The sequence below is a fragment of the Crassostrea angulata genome, chromosome 5 (genome assembly GCF_025612915.1).
Source record: "Crassostrea angulata isolate pt1a10 chromosome 5, ASM2561291v2, whole genome shotgun sequence".
Taxonomy (NCBI): Eukaryota; Metazoa; Mollusca; class Bivalvia; order Ostreida; family Ostreidae; genus Magallana; species Magallana angulata.
In genome coordinates this window covers 16,554,994-16,573,438 of record NC_069115.1, presented here as the reverse complement: position 1 = coordinate 16,573,438, position 18,445 = coordinate 16,554,994, and the positions used below count along the sequence as shown (strand labels likewise).

Sequence of the window (18,445 nt, the reverse complement as noted above, 5' to 3'; positions counted from 1 at the left end):
TTTTAATTTTATTTTTTTTACTGTATGCTTTTTGGGTATGTTAGAATACATACTAAACCTACGTTTAATAAAAGAAATCTTGTTACAAGTGAAAATTTAAGGCACCAACAGACGATTTTATGCGCATATTAGCGTTGCAATGACCTGGATTCATTACAAAGCGAAAGTAGGTCGACTAATCTAAGACCGATATCAAATACATATATGACCGCAAAAATGAAACTACTGCAGAATTCAAACAAGCATTAATACGTGTTTATATTAAAAGTATTGATTTTTTTCTCCATCTTTTATTTCATTAATTATTTGCTATTTAACTTCTGAACTATTCGGAACTTGTCAAAATTCGGAACTGGTCAAACGACTGTATATTGATTAAGCTTAACTTGGTGTACACCTACATTTTTTGTATTGTATATCAAGTCCACTTCAGTGGTGTAGTGTACATGGTGTAGGGAAGTTAAGAATGAATACGATGGAAAAGGGTGCAGTTTTAACAAAGAATCTGCTATTCTGCTATAATTTAATAAGTTTTTTTGTGATATAAATGCAATAAAATAAACACACATTTTAAATTTAATTGCTTTCATACAAACGACAACTTTTATGCGACTTCTAATCCGTTACATTACTTAAAATCATTTTCCAAGTTTCCATCATAACATTCGTCCGCCATATTGGTTTCAGTGCTACACCCAACAACACATGCCCCTGACTCGGTGTAAAAAAGTATACACCTAAATGGTACACCTTTGCACTTGATTTACAAAAGTGTACAGGGTGTACACCTTTTGGTAAAATCAAGCGCGCCCATTATGTATACAGTACAGATTATCATTTAAACAAATAATTCATTACCGTTATCATGGTTATATTGACAAATGTTCTACGGAACCAGTTTAACGATATGGGAAGACATGAGAAAGGCCTGGTCATAGTAAGATTATTCTTTCTACTGGTGTGCGACCAGTTCTCGCCGAGTACCATTTCTCGTCAGTACATTGTGACATCATTTTTTGTCTATAATTTTATGTGTTGATAAAATGACGTCACAATGTACTGGCGAGAAATGGTACTCGACGAAAACAGGTAGCACGCCAGTATAGTCTGTCCCAAGTTATTGCTTCCATCAATTTTTGATGATTTTTAATAAAAATACACAAACCTGTGAAAGAAATACAATAGAAATCGATGAAAGGGAATATATCCAAGATATCTTATCCCTTTTCACTCACAAAATTTCACAGGAACAAAAACAATTTTCTTACGGAGATTCATAATAAGAAATGTTTACATCTTTTCTCCATTCGGAAATACTCGGGATACCTCGCACAATTTTATAACGTTATCATCCGGGCTTATCAATGGCTGATGCAATGCAAAATCTCCGTAGACTTTCAATTTTGGGATGTGTATTGAAACCTGAAGCGGTAGAGGGGGCGTTTCAAAACAGGTAATCAGGACATTTTTCATTTTAGATGATGAACATAGTTTGAGCACAAAGGTATTTACTATTATTGAAATATCAAGCAAAAAGTGGTGGAAGCAAAAACTCGGAGAGAGAATAAAAGATTATGGACATTGACTGTATTGTATACACCAGTAATACTATAATTTTTCTCATTTAATGCCTGGGTGCTACCTTTATATTCACACTTTTAACTCACAGAAAGAATACCGGTACACAACAAATTGGAATGGTAGCCTGGCAGATGACTTTGACAAAACCATAATGTCCTGAAGGTTATGACATCACTGTGACATTATTTAGATGTCCAGTGACATCACCTACAAGATCGGGTCATCTGGACTGGCAGAGGATCCTTTCTTCATGGTCAGGTATTTCTTCATACAATGAACATGCAAGTATTCATCTGTTTTGGAGGGGTTTTTTTGGGGGGGAGGGGGTATATGACTTAATTCTGTCAATGCTGAAGTTGCATGCTTTTTACATGTAATACTCTGGGATTATCATTTTTCGTGGGGTACCAATGTAAGTAGCTTTCGTGGGTTACCCTTGCCCATGAATTCACATCCTCATGAATTTAAATACATTCATATGGTTTTTAATAATTAAAATTGTCCCGATAATTATGCTACCAACAAAATTACGTTCCCTTGAACCAGAAAAGTTTTGGCTACTAATAAACATTGACCCCCCCCCCCCCAGGATAAAAAATGATTCCACAGTAGTATGCTTCAGGATGTGTACCAGTACAAAACTAACAAAAGAAATGGTCGTACTTTTAATAACAGGTCGCTGCTGGGCAGGAAATGATGGATTTACAGATTCTTTGACTGGGTCATCGTCCGATACCCGGATCTGGTCACCAAGGTAACATTCTCAACATTGGACTAATGGTTGAGTCAGACGTGGTTCTTTTTTGTTGATGTGAATTCTACACTACTTTTCCTGTTTGTTGCTGTGTAGGAAGCGTTGTTTGAGTACTTTTAAAATGAGGCTGAGAGAACTCTCCTGGAGGCCCTGAAAGTGGCCTTCTCACATCCACTGGTAAGTTTTATTTCATACTGATGACCAGCTTTTATTTGCGACAACTTTACTTTTCGATTAACCAGGAATAAACAGATCCGCGGCAACTAGTTTTCGCGACCAAGCTTTATCTACATCCATGTTTATATTAAACCTTAACTGTAAGGACTTGTTCACAGTGAGGAATATTCATGACAGCAATGCTCTTTGGAATCTTGCGAAAATTTCTCACCAGGGAATAAAAGTTGGGTTACTGTATATGACTAGTACACCATTAGTTAACTACACTTGAGTAGAGGGATAGTTGAAAAAATTTGCATATCTGCAGATTTTATATTTATAAGTATTGTATAGACATGCATTTACATTTCTTTTAAATAAATGTAAGGTACGTACAACCTGTCATTGATATTGAAGAAGTTTCATTATTTCAGAGACTTTTTTATTTTATTTTTTGTCTAAGAAAACCTAATGAATTGCATACTATATTAAGCTTATTATAAAGTTTTCTATTCAGGTTTACCTCCAGTGATACAAGCATTCCAATTCGTCTGTTTCTGACCAATGAGAGTGGATATTACTTAGACATGAGCATGTATAAAGAGGTCACAGATCAAAACACTGGACAGGTTAGTAACCTTTTACAGAAGGAGCTTCTGTGTTGCACCTGATCATGAATGTTTTTACTTTTTTTTAATCAATAAGTTTTAATGAAATTGTTGTTTGCCAGGGAAACTAGCATTTCTTTGTTTTTGGTTTTCTGGGAAAATATTTCTTATCTTTGTGTACTGGCACTGTTGGTAAATAACTACTACATGTATCAAGGATGTTACTTTTCTTGTGGACAAGATTTTATGAAATGATATGAATCTAATCTCTTTTCTTTTTTGGTAAAAGTCTCACGTCCATGGGTCAATTAAAATGGATACTAGTGTTATTCCTATGGAATCCAATGTAGATAATGGACTGAAATTCTCTATTGGCAAATATTGTGTGTTTATTCTACTCTGAGACATTCTCCATTATGTCTTATACAAAACAGGTGATGTTCCAAGCTTATGGTACAAAGCAGGGAGCCCTTCACGGTCTGCTCAGATTAGCATGCCTTATCCCACCAAGGACCACCTCTAACTGAAGCGCTTCCAGGCTTAGTCAAGTGGAACCACATATGTCTACGATTTCCCAGGAATGTTCACTCAGGTACAGAATGCAAGCAAAACAAAAGTAAAAATATTCATTTTAAGCACAGGTGCTTGTGGACTGGACTGTGCACTACCCCCCCCCCCCCCCCCCTTTTCTATTTGTTTTCAGAATTTTTTTTTTAATTTCTTTTATTAGTTATCGTTAACAACCCCTTATATATGTCTCCAGTCGAAAAATAACAGAAATATTACGACTCTTTGGCATTTTATATCCACACTCGTTTTCCCTATATATAAAAAGCAACTCCCGTTTGTTTACATTGAGGTACCACCTGGGAAATTAAAACGATTACTATATCAAAAATCGCTATACCTTTGGTGTCATCTATTTTTCTCACTTCCACACATATCCTTCTATCTGAAAACTGATATAAATTTGCACTCTGAACCGTAATCTATTCAATTAATAAACATTTGTCACTCGCGACCACGATATTTTGAAACATTCCAAGTAGTAAGTTACACAGCGACACCAATGCTAAGAACGATAACTTTTCCTGGGTTCCGAATGTTATTGACTCAATGGTAACGCACGAGAGGCCCGAAAAAGTTCGGGAAAAAGTTTTGTCTCAAAATATTACAACTTCAAGGCTATGATCGGGTCATAGAGTGTGAAGATTTAGGTTAAATTATGTTGTTCTGAGACTGTCAATTATTTTCATCTCATTGATATATTAAGAAACTCACAACTGGATTTTGAAATTGAAAGGTAAATGACAATTAAATTGAAAGTCGTCAAAAAATTTCATAGGGAAATTCAAGTAGTGGTTAGATTTGATACTTGGCCTATTAAGTGTGGCTACCATTGTGTAGAAAACAATAAGTTTTGAAAAATTGTCATTAATTTTTTTTTGGAGTCAGAAAGCCTCAGAGAAAGCCAGAAGGGAGGGACTACCTCGAATCTTCGTGTCTGCTAATAGTGGGGCTCGGATCGGGCTGGCTGAGGAAATCAAACACTTGTTTAAAGTTGCCTAGAATGACCCCAGCGACATAGAGAAGGTGAGGGCATCAGTGGCTCAAGATAAGCTTGGTTTAATGTTATCACAGGGCGAAAAACCATCTTTAAGCAAGTCCTTAAAGGTGGCTTAAAGGTGACTTAAAGGAGCTTAAAGGCTATACAACCTTTAAGCCGCCTTTAAGTCACCTTTAAGCAAGTGCTTATAGGTCCTTAATGTCCAAACTTCTTTAAGCCACCTTTAAGCCACCTTTAAGCATCTTTAAGTGGCATTTACGCTCTCTTTACACTGCCTTTACACTGTCTTTAAGTGGCCTTTAAGTCAATATTGATCAAGCTGAACAATAAAAACATATTAAATGCAAAAGCTCTTTTATAGAGATGGGAGGGGGTCATCCGAGTGATAATATAATTTCCAAGGAAGGGGGGGGGGTGTTCCAGGCAGTTTTAATCGTCGCTCCATTAAACACAGATCGCTATCATCAGCACCGCTCCGATGGACACAGATTGCCGTTATAAAATTCTTTATAATTTTTTGGGGGTTTCAAAATTATTGTAGGGATGAGCATAGTCTCTGTATCTTAATATGTGCATAAAACTAATTAAAGTATGTTTGTTTCCTATTATAAATTAATCGGTGAAAAAAATCTCTCTCTCTCTCTCTCTCTCTCTCTCTCTCTCTGTTCCTCCGGTTATTAAACAAAATAAAGATAATGAACCAAAAATGCATGATTTAATTTGATAATCGGTTTAAGGTTTGTATTTTTTTTTTCAATTTTCATTATTTCCAACTCTAGATCAGCTAGATACATGTTAAAGATGAAAAGACTCTCAACTGCCTTTGTTATATCGGGCAGGATATTACTGCTTTGTTTGTCTAGACATTGTTTTGTTCGTTTGTGTATATCTAATTAGAGTCTATTGTTTGTCCAACTTAAGAAAACCCCTGGAACTAACACAGAATATACAAGATATACACAACAGTTGTGTCGTGTGCCCAGGTGCATGTTTGTGTATATCTAATTAAAGTCTATTGTTTGTCCAACTTAAGAAAACCCCTGGAACTAACACAGAATATACAAGATATACACAACAGGTGTGTCGTGTGCCCAGGTGCACGTCAGGGTTTCTAAAGGCGTTGAATCTTAGTATGTACGAGTATACGATAAGTCTAGTGAATAAAAGTTAATTTACATTTGTAATTCATTTTCAAAGTATTATTTCCTAGCTCTGGGTTTCAAAGATGTTACGTCTACAAATTAACGATACATGTATGTAAGAGTAAAATCTTGATGCTGATTAATTAATGTACCGGTGATCATAAATAGGGGTTGATTATTTAAATATATGTATAAGGGTAAATATGTCAAATATACCCGGCCTAGCACATCATACAATTGTATGTACAAGTCATTTGCAATTGCCACATGCAGTAAATACGTCACCGGTAATTGGTAATTTTGTTTGTTATAGAATTGATAGTTTAAAAATCATGTACATACAATTACATGTAAATATTTAAACATTGGATCGGCGCCGCGATCATGAAAACCGGGAAATTGCGGGAAATTGAACAAATACCCTAATAGTATCAATGCATTTAATAAAAGAAATGATTTCATTTTCTTTCTTACATTTTTTTTAGCTATAAATTAGATGAACGTATATCTACTCGGTTTAAATTTATTAACTAAGAAAGCCTACTATAGTGAACCTAACGGTTTCCATTTAGGTATATTTTTGTTCACTGAAGACCAAGTTCCGTATTTCATTCTAAATACATGCATGCATGTAATTTATAAATTAGATATAATTGATTGTTACAAACTGAATGGTTTGTCAAAATCTTTTCAAGTAAACACATTCAATACAGTGATTCAATATCCACTGATATATAGGATATAAAAACGCTCTTATATATGTAAGTTGCCGTGGCGCAGAGGAAGTGTGGTGATGCTAGTAAACTAAGGGTCCCGGGTTCAATTCTCGCCGTGGCCGGTTTTTTTTGTGTTTTTTTCTTCATTTTTCTTTCTAGAACAAAAACCGTTTTAATACCTTTTCTTTCATAAAGTTAATACATTTTGTTGGAAATTAAGCACAATATTGAATTAAATTTTTTTTAATGGCTTAAAGGTGGCTTAAAGGTAGCTTAAAGGTGGCTTAAAGGTGGCTTAAAGAAGTTTGGACATTAAGGACCTATAAGTTGTCCTTAAAGGTGGCTTAAAGGTGGCTTAAAGATAGTCTTTAAGCTGCCTTTAAGCCATCTTTACGCTTTCTTTAAGCAACACAAGTCATATAGCTTAAAGGTAGCTTAAAGGTGGCTTAAAGATCGCCTTTAAGCTATCTTTAAGCATCTTTAAGCTATCTTTAAGGAGAACTTAAAGATGGTCATTCATCCTGTGTATCTTAAATTTAGTATGTACATGTATTTGATTATTTTCAAAATTTAGAGCCTTTAAGAGTTAACTTTCTTTGATATACATGTACATGTCAGTGTATTTAACTTTATGTTTAGTTATAAAAATGCATTGTTTAAACACAATGTCCTTTAAAACATTTGAAATGCTTCATTAATTTAATTTTGCATTATGGATGTGTTGTGCTAATTCATTATGATATTGCAGGGTTTCAAATATCTTTACCTTACCCCAGTAGACTTTAAGAAAGTTAGTGCCATGAATTCCGTCCACGCGGAATTAATTGAAGTCGAAGGAGAGCCACGATACAAGATCATCGACATAATTGGTAAGTTCTAATAGATGCATTTAGCAGCATTCTACATGAAATATGGACACCAAGACATTTTATGGTTTATTAATAAAATTTAATATGTATATTTTGTATGCATAACTGATTATTATAAACAAATTAAGCAATTGTTTAATGCACCTTTTTTTGTTAATACATGTAGTTCTATAACATACGAGATCTTCTCAATCAATTATTTATTAAAGGTGTATCATTTAAAAGCACTATGGGTAACCATTCATGTATGGCACAGTGATATTCCTTGTTGTTAGGTCGGGAGGAAGGTCTTGGGGTGGAAAATCTGAGAGAGTCCGGAATGATTGCCGGCGAATCGTCTATAGCTTACAACGAGATTGTCACCATCAACCTGGTCAGTAAGATAATTACTTCCTGGGTCAAAGTTCTTGCATGCTTGATCAAGAAGTAGGATGACCCTATATCCCATAAAATTCACTGAATGAACTTGAAAATAAATGATCTGTATGCTTGGTTTTTTTAACTGAAGGAAATTTAGTTTATGCGATGTTTATGTAGACATAAGTATGAAGTGGCACGTTGTATTTGTTTACATATTCTATACAGTTAATTTTTGTTTTGTAGGTTACCTGTAGAGCTATAGGTATAGGGGCTTACCTGGTCAGACTTGGGCAGAGGACTATACAAGTAGAAAACTCTCACATCATCCTCACAGGGGCTGGTGCCCTTAATAAGGTAAACTTATAATAGTGATGATGATGATGTTGATGATGATGATGGCAATTACAATTATGTAGAGGACATTTTGTGATGATGATTACTGTTTTTCTATTAACATAGATGACCTTATGATGATAATCATCATGACAATTGATAATCATAATAGTAGTGTTAGCAGTGATGATGATGATCATGATGAAGATTTAAAATCATACAATAGGGAAGGCACATTGATTTGCTGCCGTCTGTCTGTCTGTTGGTCCATCAGTTGGTCCACCAACAGTTTCCGCTCATTTTCTTTGCAGAGGATGAACATATTGTAATAAAATTTGGTATACAGGTTTATCATGATAATATCTAGATCAAATTTCATATTGGGTACGATCAAGCAATTTTCGACAGAGTAATGCCCCTTTGAAGTAGTAAAATTCCAATTGTTTGCAGTTTCCTTTCATTTTCTTTGCAGATGTTTCAATTATTTGCAGTTTCTATTCATTTTCTTCACAGATGTTTCAAAAGGAGGGGGCATAAGTTTTTTATCAACATCTTTTGTTTGAACAGTAGTTACAATGATATCCTGACACAAAATGCTGTTTTAAAAAAACACTTTAGGTATTTGAATTGTATTTCTTGTAATTTCAGGTGCTAGGGAAGGAGGTATACACCAGTAACAACCAACTGGGAGGCATTCAAATTATGTACACTAATGGAGTCACACATGATGTCACAGCTGATGACTTTGACGGAGTCTACAAGATCATACAGTGGCTGTCTTACTTACATGCCTAAGGTAGGCTAATATGTGCCATCAGACAGTAAGCTAATAAGTATATCTAAAATCAGGCAACTATTTACTGTAGTTATTAATGCAAAAGGGCAATGTAATTTATACTGTAGTAATGAAGAGGAAGAAATAAATATACTACATTTTCTTATTCAGTGTAAAGGTTCCCCATTACCAATATTGGAAACAGGAGATCCTATAGACAGAGAGGTGGAATTTGTCCCCACCAAGGCCCCTTATGACCCCAGGTGGATGTTGAACGGCAGGCAGAATCCAGGTATAGTAACCTTTTGGTTTTCGGAGATCAAGTTAAAAGCAATAAAAGGGGTAATTCTTACTTGATGAATTATGGTTTAGAAATATATAGATTTCATGGTGTTGGAATATTATGAACTTGTAACTGTAGATGACAAGAATTGCTGGCAGAAAGGTTTCTTTGACCACAAATCTATCCACGAAATTCTACAACCTTGGGCACAAACTGTGGTTACAGGCAGAGCAAGGTTTGTCTCCCTTGATAGGAAATTTAATAATTATGTAATTTTATTCCAACAGTAAACCACCTGTTACAATAATTTGTGGTAACATTTTAAGTAGCAAATAAAATGATGACTAGCAAAAATTTTGAATGAATTCTTAAAGCATCATGAAATATGAATAATTTATATGAGAATGGACTCGAGTATTGGAACATGTTGTTTGCTTGGTCAGGTTGGGAGGGATTCCCGTGGGTGTGATCTGTGTAGAGACCAGGACTGTGGAAATGACCATACCAGCTGACCCCGCTAACCTGGACTCAGAGACCAAGGTCAGTCTACTAAACTGTGCTAATACTTCAGTGTACTCATTAAGATACCAGGTTCAGTAGACTGGAACCAAATACAATCATATGCTAAACATTCTACAATACAAAAGAAAACTTTAATTGCCGTGTTACCAGCATTTTTCAGGAATCCATTTACATGAAGTTCCAATGTATTTCAATTTTGGGTGAAAAAATATCAGCAAAAGCTACAATAACTATAGTTGTGTCGTCTGTGTTTAGTCAACAAAAAGAAAATAAAATCTTTGAATGTTTTGTGCAATGAATACAACAGGCGGGCCAGGTGTGGTTCCCAGACTCCGCCTACAAGACGGCACAGGCTATTAAGGACTTCAACGGAGAAGAGCTCCCACTGATGATCTTTGCTAAATGGAGAGGTTTCTCTGGAGGAATGAAGGGTACAGAATCTGTTGTTGATTTTGTAGACCAGGCCCTGAGATTATAAAATTTTCTTGAGTACGATCTCGTACTCCAAATCGTACTCCATGCTCCAAATCATACTCGTACTCAAGGTATTGAGGTTATAAAGTTTTTTCATACTCATACCCGTACTCCGGCTGAGTACAAAACGGCGATTTTCTGAGTAAGCTTCGAAACTTTCTCAGTCGTACTCAAGACATTTAATCTAAATAAAATGCAGTGCAAACATATAATATTGTTCATATTGTAACGTTGCGGTGTTATATGCTATGATTTAATCATATATACATGTATATGAATTAAAATGGAAAGTTTTTACCACTTTATTAATTACACATCTACATGTAGATGTAATGGAGGTGAATTTAAGAGTAAGGGGGAACTGCAACCAAGATTATCAATATAACTTTTAGATAGTTTGCTTCATTAATTAATGTACATATACATGTAAATCTACGTACAAAACACTATCGTTGAATAGCTCGATTTTTTAAGAATTCTTTTTTTAGTCAAATACGACCCATACACCCCATCATTTAAAACAAAGAAATCAATGTACATGTATCGTTATTACGGTAATCAATTTCAATCAGATGTACTTGCCGGGTCCCTTTTTTGATTATAGTGAAAATGTAGGTTAGTTCTAAACATTACAAAGGATGGGGGATGCATAAAAGTCAAACACTTTCTATTACTTACTTATTAATCAATTATCATTTATGTTGCATGCCACAAAACTTGGAAAGGGAAATATTTTATAGAATAAGCGGTAAATCAGTGGCGGAGTAAAGGAGGTTGCACCTGGCGTCCCCCACAGCCCTAAAAAAAATTGACCAAATAAAGTTAAATCATACTCCTTCTGGCAAAGAAAATGTACAACTTGCGAATCTTAATTATCTTTTTTTTAACTTGGGGGATTTCTCTACATTAGACTGATTTCAATGGTGCATTATGAAGAAAAGGCGTGTGTTAAATAGTGTAACTAAAAAAAAACCAGAAAAAAAACATTTTGGTTACGCTGTCCTTGTGTTCAAATATGACCAGTCACCCATATACCCACCTTTAAGTAATTGGTTATACTAACTAGTGTTTTCAGACTCTTCCATTGTTATTATAATATAAGCTGATATATATAGTTATCTTTAATTAAAACTTCATTAATTCACATTGTCCCATTGAACTTGATTTTTAAACTGATTAATTTACAGTCATTCGAAAAAAAAAAAAAAGGATATGTTTCTTGGATTTCTACAAGACAGAGGAATTTGATGACTGTAGGTCTTAAATCTACAAACCTTTAAAAATTGTAAATAATTTTATAACTTTAGGTATACCGGTAATCACAAGAAGAAATATCTCAAACGTCTATTTGAAGACTTCTTTTTACCCTACAAAATCTCTAGAATCCTGGAGGACTTTGCCCTGGACCATCTGGAGGCTCCAGACTCCCTGTCTTATACTGACGCCCCGTCTAACTTCAAATTCTGGATCTACCCCTGGAACTAAATATTTTTAAGAGGAGTTGGTGTTGGTGTGTGTGAGTGGGGGGGGGGGGGGTGTGTCGAATTCTACTTCCTGTGGTTTATCTATACGATTGTTTGTTTGTTTTTTTTTTAATTTTCATAGAACAGCTACTGTCTGCATGTGAAAAATATTGGCTTATAAATAGCCTTTCCTCTGTAGTGTCAAAAACGCTGTGAAATTTAGAGTAATTTTGAACAAGGTTTATTTCTTTTTATCTCGAAATATCGAGATCATTATAAAGATGATAAAAACCTATTTTGAAAGTTAAAAAAAAGCAATCTTACTGGGAAATATAGAAAGTAATCAAGAATCAGCAGTAAGTAATTAAAACGCAGGTTAAAGGGCATTAGATGTAAACAAAAACTTTTAAGATAAGATTTCAAATTTTCAAGTTTTGTATTGGCAATATTTTTAGAATTATGAAGTGCATATTTGGCTTCCTAGGTGACCATACATACTACATGTAGCTGTAGAGATCTAGATGTGTTCTTTGTTTAATATAGCCCGCAACTTCCTTTTAATTTTACTGCGGGAAGGTAGAGTATCCATTCCGAACCATCTACCAGTATTTGATTTTTATTTTTCAAATATCAAAGAAATTTTACCATGGAACATCACCTACCTTACGGTCTTTATTATTTATTCTGAATGAAAGCATCTAGAGCATAGACATGTCTAAGTATACGTAAGGTGAAATGCATTGTTTGGCTTAACATTTGATTATAAACGCTCGAATATAAGGATGGTGGGTCCCGGTGACCCCATAGTCTTAAGAATTATATTTAGTATCTTTCTACAAATGACTATTTTACAATGACATTTGGTGTTATGACATCAAATTTTGTTCTTAAATACACAGTTATGGAAAAACATTAAGTATGATCGATGTATATATATTCTGCTTGAAAATTCGGGTAATTTACAGTTAATTAAAAGCTTGTTTATGTAAAAGAAAAAGATAACACTTAAATTAATCATAACCCGCATGATAGAAGCTAGAATTTATGAGAGAGAGAGAGAGAGATTTGAAGGGGATTATTGATAATTTTCTATGCAATGGATTGAAAATACATGTACTACTTGTGATAAAATAGCTTCTTTGCATTTTCATGTGAGTGATTTTTCTCTATATAGCTTAGCTGTGAGAATATTCATCTCTTAAATTGTTTTATTTTATTATAGCAAGTAACTATTTAGATAATTCAAATAGTTATTCCTTTTTTATCTAAAGTAACCAAATATTTATGTCAAATGCATCAAAATTAACATATGTATTTCGAATTTTAAAGATGAAAAGGAAAGGGCTTGCTCAAAAATATCAATTGACGTTACTTAAGGTAGTCCTATACTCAGCACTTAATGGGCTCAATCATGAAAAGCTTAGCTTTAAATGATAAATATACATTCTAGCAATACATATACAAAAGAAAATATGTATGTTTACATGCTAGTTTGTTTGTTATCACCTCTCAGACGGGTGTACCCCCTTGCGAAAATTATTCACAATTATGAAATTTGCCAGACGTCCGTTTTTCCTAAAAATAATTACCAATTTTGGGAAAATTAGAACTGAACATACAAAATAGAGTATAAATATTTATTTAAGCCATATCTCATCAATTATTTTGCGCAAATTTTTGTAAGTAAGTACGCTTAATGGACCTGATGTATCAAAATAGAATACAAAAAATGCAATGCTAGTATCGCGTTTGGTAATTTTTTTTTACTATTTTATGGACTCAAACTTAAATTCATGGTGTTTATTCTATAGATTTACATCTTAGAAAAAAGATTTGGTAAAATAAATTATATGTTGATGGAACTTGTAGTAAAAGAAAAAGAAAAATTCGGGGGGGGGGGGGGGTCAAAACCAAGAAGATATAAGCATACCTAAGATCCTGGTTAATCAGAAACTTCGTTTTTCATTTTACTTTAACAGAATCGAGTTTCTCAACATAAATCATTTCTATCTCTCATAGAATACATATATTACCGTTCTAATTGCTTATTATTGCCATTGTTTACAACAGCAATGTAGAGCAAAATCAATACCGGGTATCAAAAACGCTTTGTAAAAGTCAAACCAATATTGTTAAATCCGTATTATGACGTAGTGCGATACTCGAACTACTTTAAGATAAAAATGACACAGTACGTGTATATATAAATTCTAAACACACGTTTTCAAGCCTTGACTAAGTGATTAAAACTTGATCCATCAATAAAACCCCACAAAATGGGTTACAGCAACTTTAGTACACAGTTTCCTTGAACATGTTGTATCGGTTTAACGTGGTCCTCATATTGGAAATTTCAAAAATATTTCAATTAGTGAATGTTCTTAAACTCTCGTGCACATTCTCAAAAATATTGAAATGAGAAACTTTACATGTGTCCTTGGCTTTTGGCATATGTTCATTGATGCAATTCCAACCCCCACCCCCATCCCACCCCTTCAAGATAGTAGATGTTTTTTTCTCCCAAGAATTTTAAAAGGCAAATATAGTATGTTGCAATTAAATTGGAATACCCATATAATTTCCTTAGTGTATACTATATGAGTGTGAAAATAAACGGATCTTCTCAGTATTTTTGTGATTTTCCCAAGTATATGTTTCTATTTTTGAATTAAACTCTTCCCTGTTTTTCCTAATACAGGAACTTCTAAACTAAATATCTTAAAAGATATATCCACTTGGGGATGTGACTTTCCAGTTTTGTAATGGCGTCGTTTCTGACCTTTTCCTGGCATGTAAAATATGAAAGTCGTTAAAAAGCCAGGAAAACTTAAGATATATCGACAAAATTCTATGATGAAATACTCCCTTCATATCCGTGTAAATTCTTACTTCTTTCTTTTATATTCCTATCGTTCCTTACAACATAATTATACTTAATCATCACATGCATGAGAGAGAGAGAGAGAGAGAGAGAGAGAGAGAGAGAGAGAGAGAGATTTGACATAAACACAATTTGTTGATAATTTTACCAATTACACTGGATTTATCGTCTTTGTTGCTCAAAAATTCATAAGTTATAGATGCAGACACATCTCCATGCTTGCAGATGAAGAGGGTAATATGTACATGTAAATAATGTGTTACATTTTGTTGATAAATAATTAATCTTAATACATGTATACAGTTAGCCTACATGCCAGGACTATTTACATGAATTACCGTTCTCTGTCTTTCCCCAGAGACGTAAAATTTCATCGATCGGCTTTTGGAGCATACTCCAAATAGAACTCAGCAGAGTACGTACTCCAAAACTTTTATAACCTCGGTTTTTAGAGTCGTACTCAGTGGAGCACATACTCGGAGTACTGGGTACGAGTTGGAGTACGAGTATGGAAAAAGTTTTATAACCTCGGGGCCTGATCTTTAATTTTTTTTCACCAAAATTATAGGTTTCATAGTTCTTTTTGAAAGATTTCAGGCAGGGAGGTGGTTGTCATTACAAATTTATAATTTTTCTACTCAGAATGAAACCTAACTAAATGCAAATATGAGACTCCTCGACAAGTTTGCGTATGGTTTATATGCTACTCAGTTGACTGTTAATTAAAAGCCTATTGGCCTCTTGTTTTTTAAAGTACACTGAATTTAGACTAAGAATGCATGTTTGCCATCTATGAATGACATGATCTATATGTAAATTACTGGTATAATACATTACAAAATAATATTACAGTATTTTGAATCATTTGTACCTGCTTTTCAGACATGCATGACCAGGCATTGAAGTTTGGTTCCTACATAGTGGATGCCCTCACAGAGTATAATCAACCAATCATGATCTACATTCCTCCCTATGCTGAGCTGAGGGGTGGGGCCTGGGTAGTTGTAGAACCCACCATTAACCCCACCCATATGGAAATGTACGCCGATGAACTCAGCAGGTATGAGAGTTAGTATAATTCAAAAATACTATGGTAAGAGGAGTATCGTAAATCCAGTAATTTTTGCAATGATCTAATTTTTCGCTTTTTGTGCGATTTTTTTAACATCGCAAATTATTGAATATTACACAGAAATTATATTCTATGATATTTTCTAGAAGGAACTTTTTGAATTGCATAAAGTGACTGAAGCTACACATTTTGTCCATTTTCACAAATTTTGTGACACGCAAAAAGAAATGTATATAGTTATTGGGAAATCATTATTTCGAATATGTATGCCAGAGTTTTAATAGTGTTCAAACTTCGAAGAGAACCATAAACATTTTTCTGAATAAATTGACCATTATTAAATAATTTTTAATATTTGGGAACAGTATTTAAAGAAAATATATTGATTTGCTATTTCTTTTTAAAAATAGAGATTTTTATTTTTCATTGAAATGTTTTACTTAGGGGAGGAGTCTTGGAACCAGAGGGAACAGTGGAAATAAAGTTCCGACGGAAAGATCTGGAGAAGACCATGCAGCGTCTGGATACAACCTGTATCCAGATAGTGGAGAAACTGACCAGTCCACAGCTGAATCCAGACGAGAAAGCTGAACTCCAGAAAAGATTGGCAGCCCGCCAAGAGAAGTTACTTCCCATGTACCACCAGGTGGCTATCCAGTTTGCAGATCTCCATGACACCCCAGGCCGAATGGAGGAGATGGGTGTTATTACAGTAAGTGTAAAGTCATGTGGAGTAGGGAATACGTTGGTTAATGTTCATGAAAATATTAATGTGAGAATTAACTTTTCTTTTGAAGCACATTTGTTTTAAAAATGCTGACACAGAAATGTCCATGTTTAAAGTTGCACATAAAGAAAATTGATAGTTCATTAATTACCAGGTAATGTCATGGATTTTAATATGAGCTCATATTTTTCTCTTCTTTAATGACATGAAGGACATCCTGAAATGGCATAGTAGCCAAGAGTTTTTCTACTGGCATCTGAAGCGAAGACTGCTGGAGAGGCAGCTGAAAAGGAAGATGAAACCGGTCACCCACAATGTGGGGGAGGGAGAGCTCAACTCCATGTTACACCGCTGGTTTGTGGAGGATAGGGGCACCGTTAATGTAAGATCATTCTTCACATCACTACACTTGTGTTTTTCTATTAGTGATATACTTTTTGCCTATTGTGATCAACAATTAAATAAAATGTAAATCTATAAAGTCAACATAAAAGAAACCTCCTTAAATAGGTGATATTTTATAATTGTTGTCTTTCAAATTGAAGTTGAAAGACAGATGTTGGTTTTCATTTTAAATTTGTATATCTCTAAATGTTTTTATGAACATTTGCTTTAAAATTGAAAAATAAGCCTTTTTAAATATTGATATTAATCATCAAGATACACATTTTTAACTTGTAAGATTTCACTTTACATTTTTTAAAAGTAATGCTTTCTTTGAGTTTATTTGTTTATTTGTTTGCCAAACCATCACTTGCCATTTTGTATTTTAGGCCTACATGTGGGAAGATGATAAAGCCATGGTTCAATGGTTGACGGAACAGATCCGAGAGGACAGTATGGACAATGCCGTGTCAGACAACATCCGGTGTCTACAGAGAGAGCACGTCCTACAACAAGTCAGAAGGTCCGGCACTTTTACCGCAAAATATGTTATCATTTACTGTAGATTCCTTATTTCACGCGAGTACTAAATTCCACGATTTAACGATTCTTCATCAAATCGCAAGAACATAAAATCGCGAATGGCGCAATTTTATCATAGTTTCATGTAGTTTACATGTGTCAGAATATTAAAAGCGAGATTTTTGAATTCGTGAGACGAGCTTCTCGCGATTTTACGCTGATATTAGTTACTCGCGTTTAATTAGGAATTTACAGTATGTAATTTTACTTGCTAAATATGAAATTTCAAGTTATATCTAAAAATTGTACAATACACATTTTTTTAATGGTCAGAGAACATAAAAAAAGATCTGTAATTAATCTGGCCAAATTGATCATCTTTCTGTTGACAGCTTGATTCAAGACAATCCTGAGGTAGCTATGGACTCCATCGTCCACATAACACAACACATGACCCCAAGTCAAAGGTCAGAGGTCACAAGAATCTTAGCCAACATGGACACGTGATGCCGAGTCGGACCATAGTCATCAAGAACCATAACTCTTGACATATCCATGAACAAATTTTGAATAATTATTTCTTGAATCCATTATTAATATTGTATATTCTTGTCTGAGACAGTTTCCATGGAAATGAAATCTATCACTGTGGACCAACTCATGAGTTCAAATTGTTGATGTTGTTTTTTTCAAATCATTTTAGAAATTAAATCCATTGATCCATAACATTGCATTTGTAGTTCTGTAAAAGACTAAGGACTTTTTCTTTAAGGGCATTTATAAGGATATTTATTATTAAATGTTTCAATTTCTACAAGATGTCATACAGGGTATATAAACGTTTATATATATATAGACACGTATTTATAAAATTAGTGCTCAAGTTTATAATTCATATATTTTTTAACTATTGTTAAATTTTTCTGTAAATTTAAGTAGAAATTAATTTAATTATTGAACTTGTACTCAGAGCTAATTTATGTTTTATCACAGTGATAATGTATTATGAGAATGGTTATTTTATGTACATGTATATGTCTATATATACTGTATACTGTATTTATTCCATTATTTGATTCATTTTGTATATACATGTACATGAATATAAATCTTATGGAAAACATGAAGTATAGTTTGTGTTTTAAATCAAAATTGATAAGTTTAAGAAATATATTTTATTATTTACATTGTTGATCACTTCTACAAGATATTGTACATGATAGTTGATTATTTTATGATAACAATTTGGGAAAAGT

General features: G+C 33.9%; 1 pseudogene; it reads left to right on the top strand.

Moving 5' to 3' along the window:
* The first annotated feature begins 1,682 nt into the window (after positions 1–1,682).
* LOC128183287 (acetyl-CoA carboxylase-like) lies at positions 1,683–18,316 on the top strand (annotated as a pseudogene).
* The last annotated feature ends 129 nt before the right edge of the window (positions 18,317–18,445 follow it).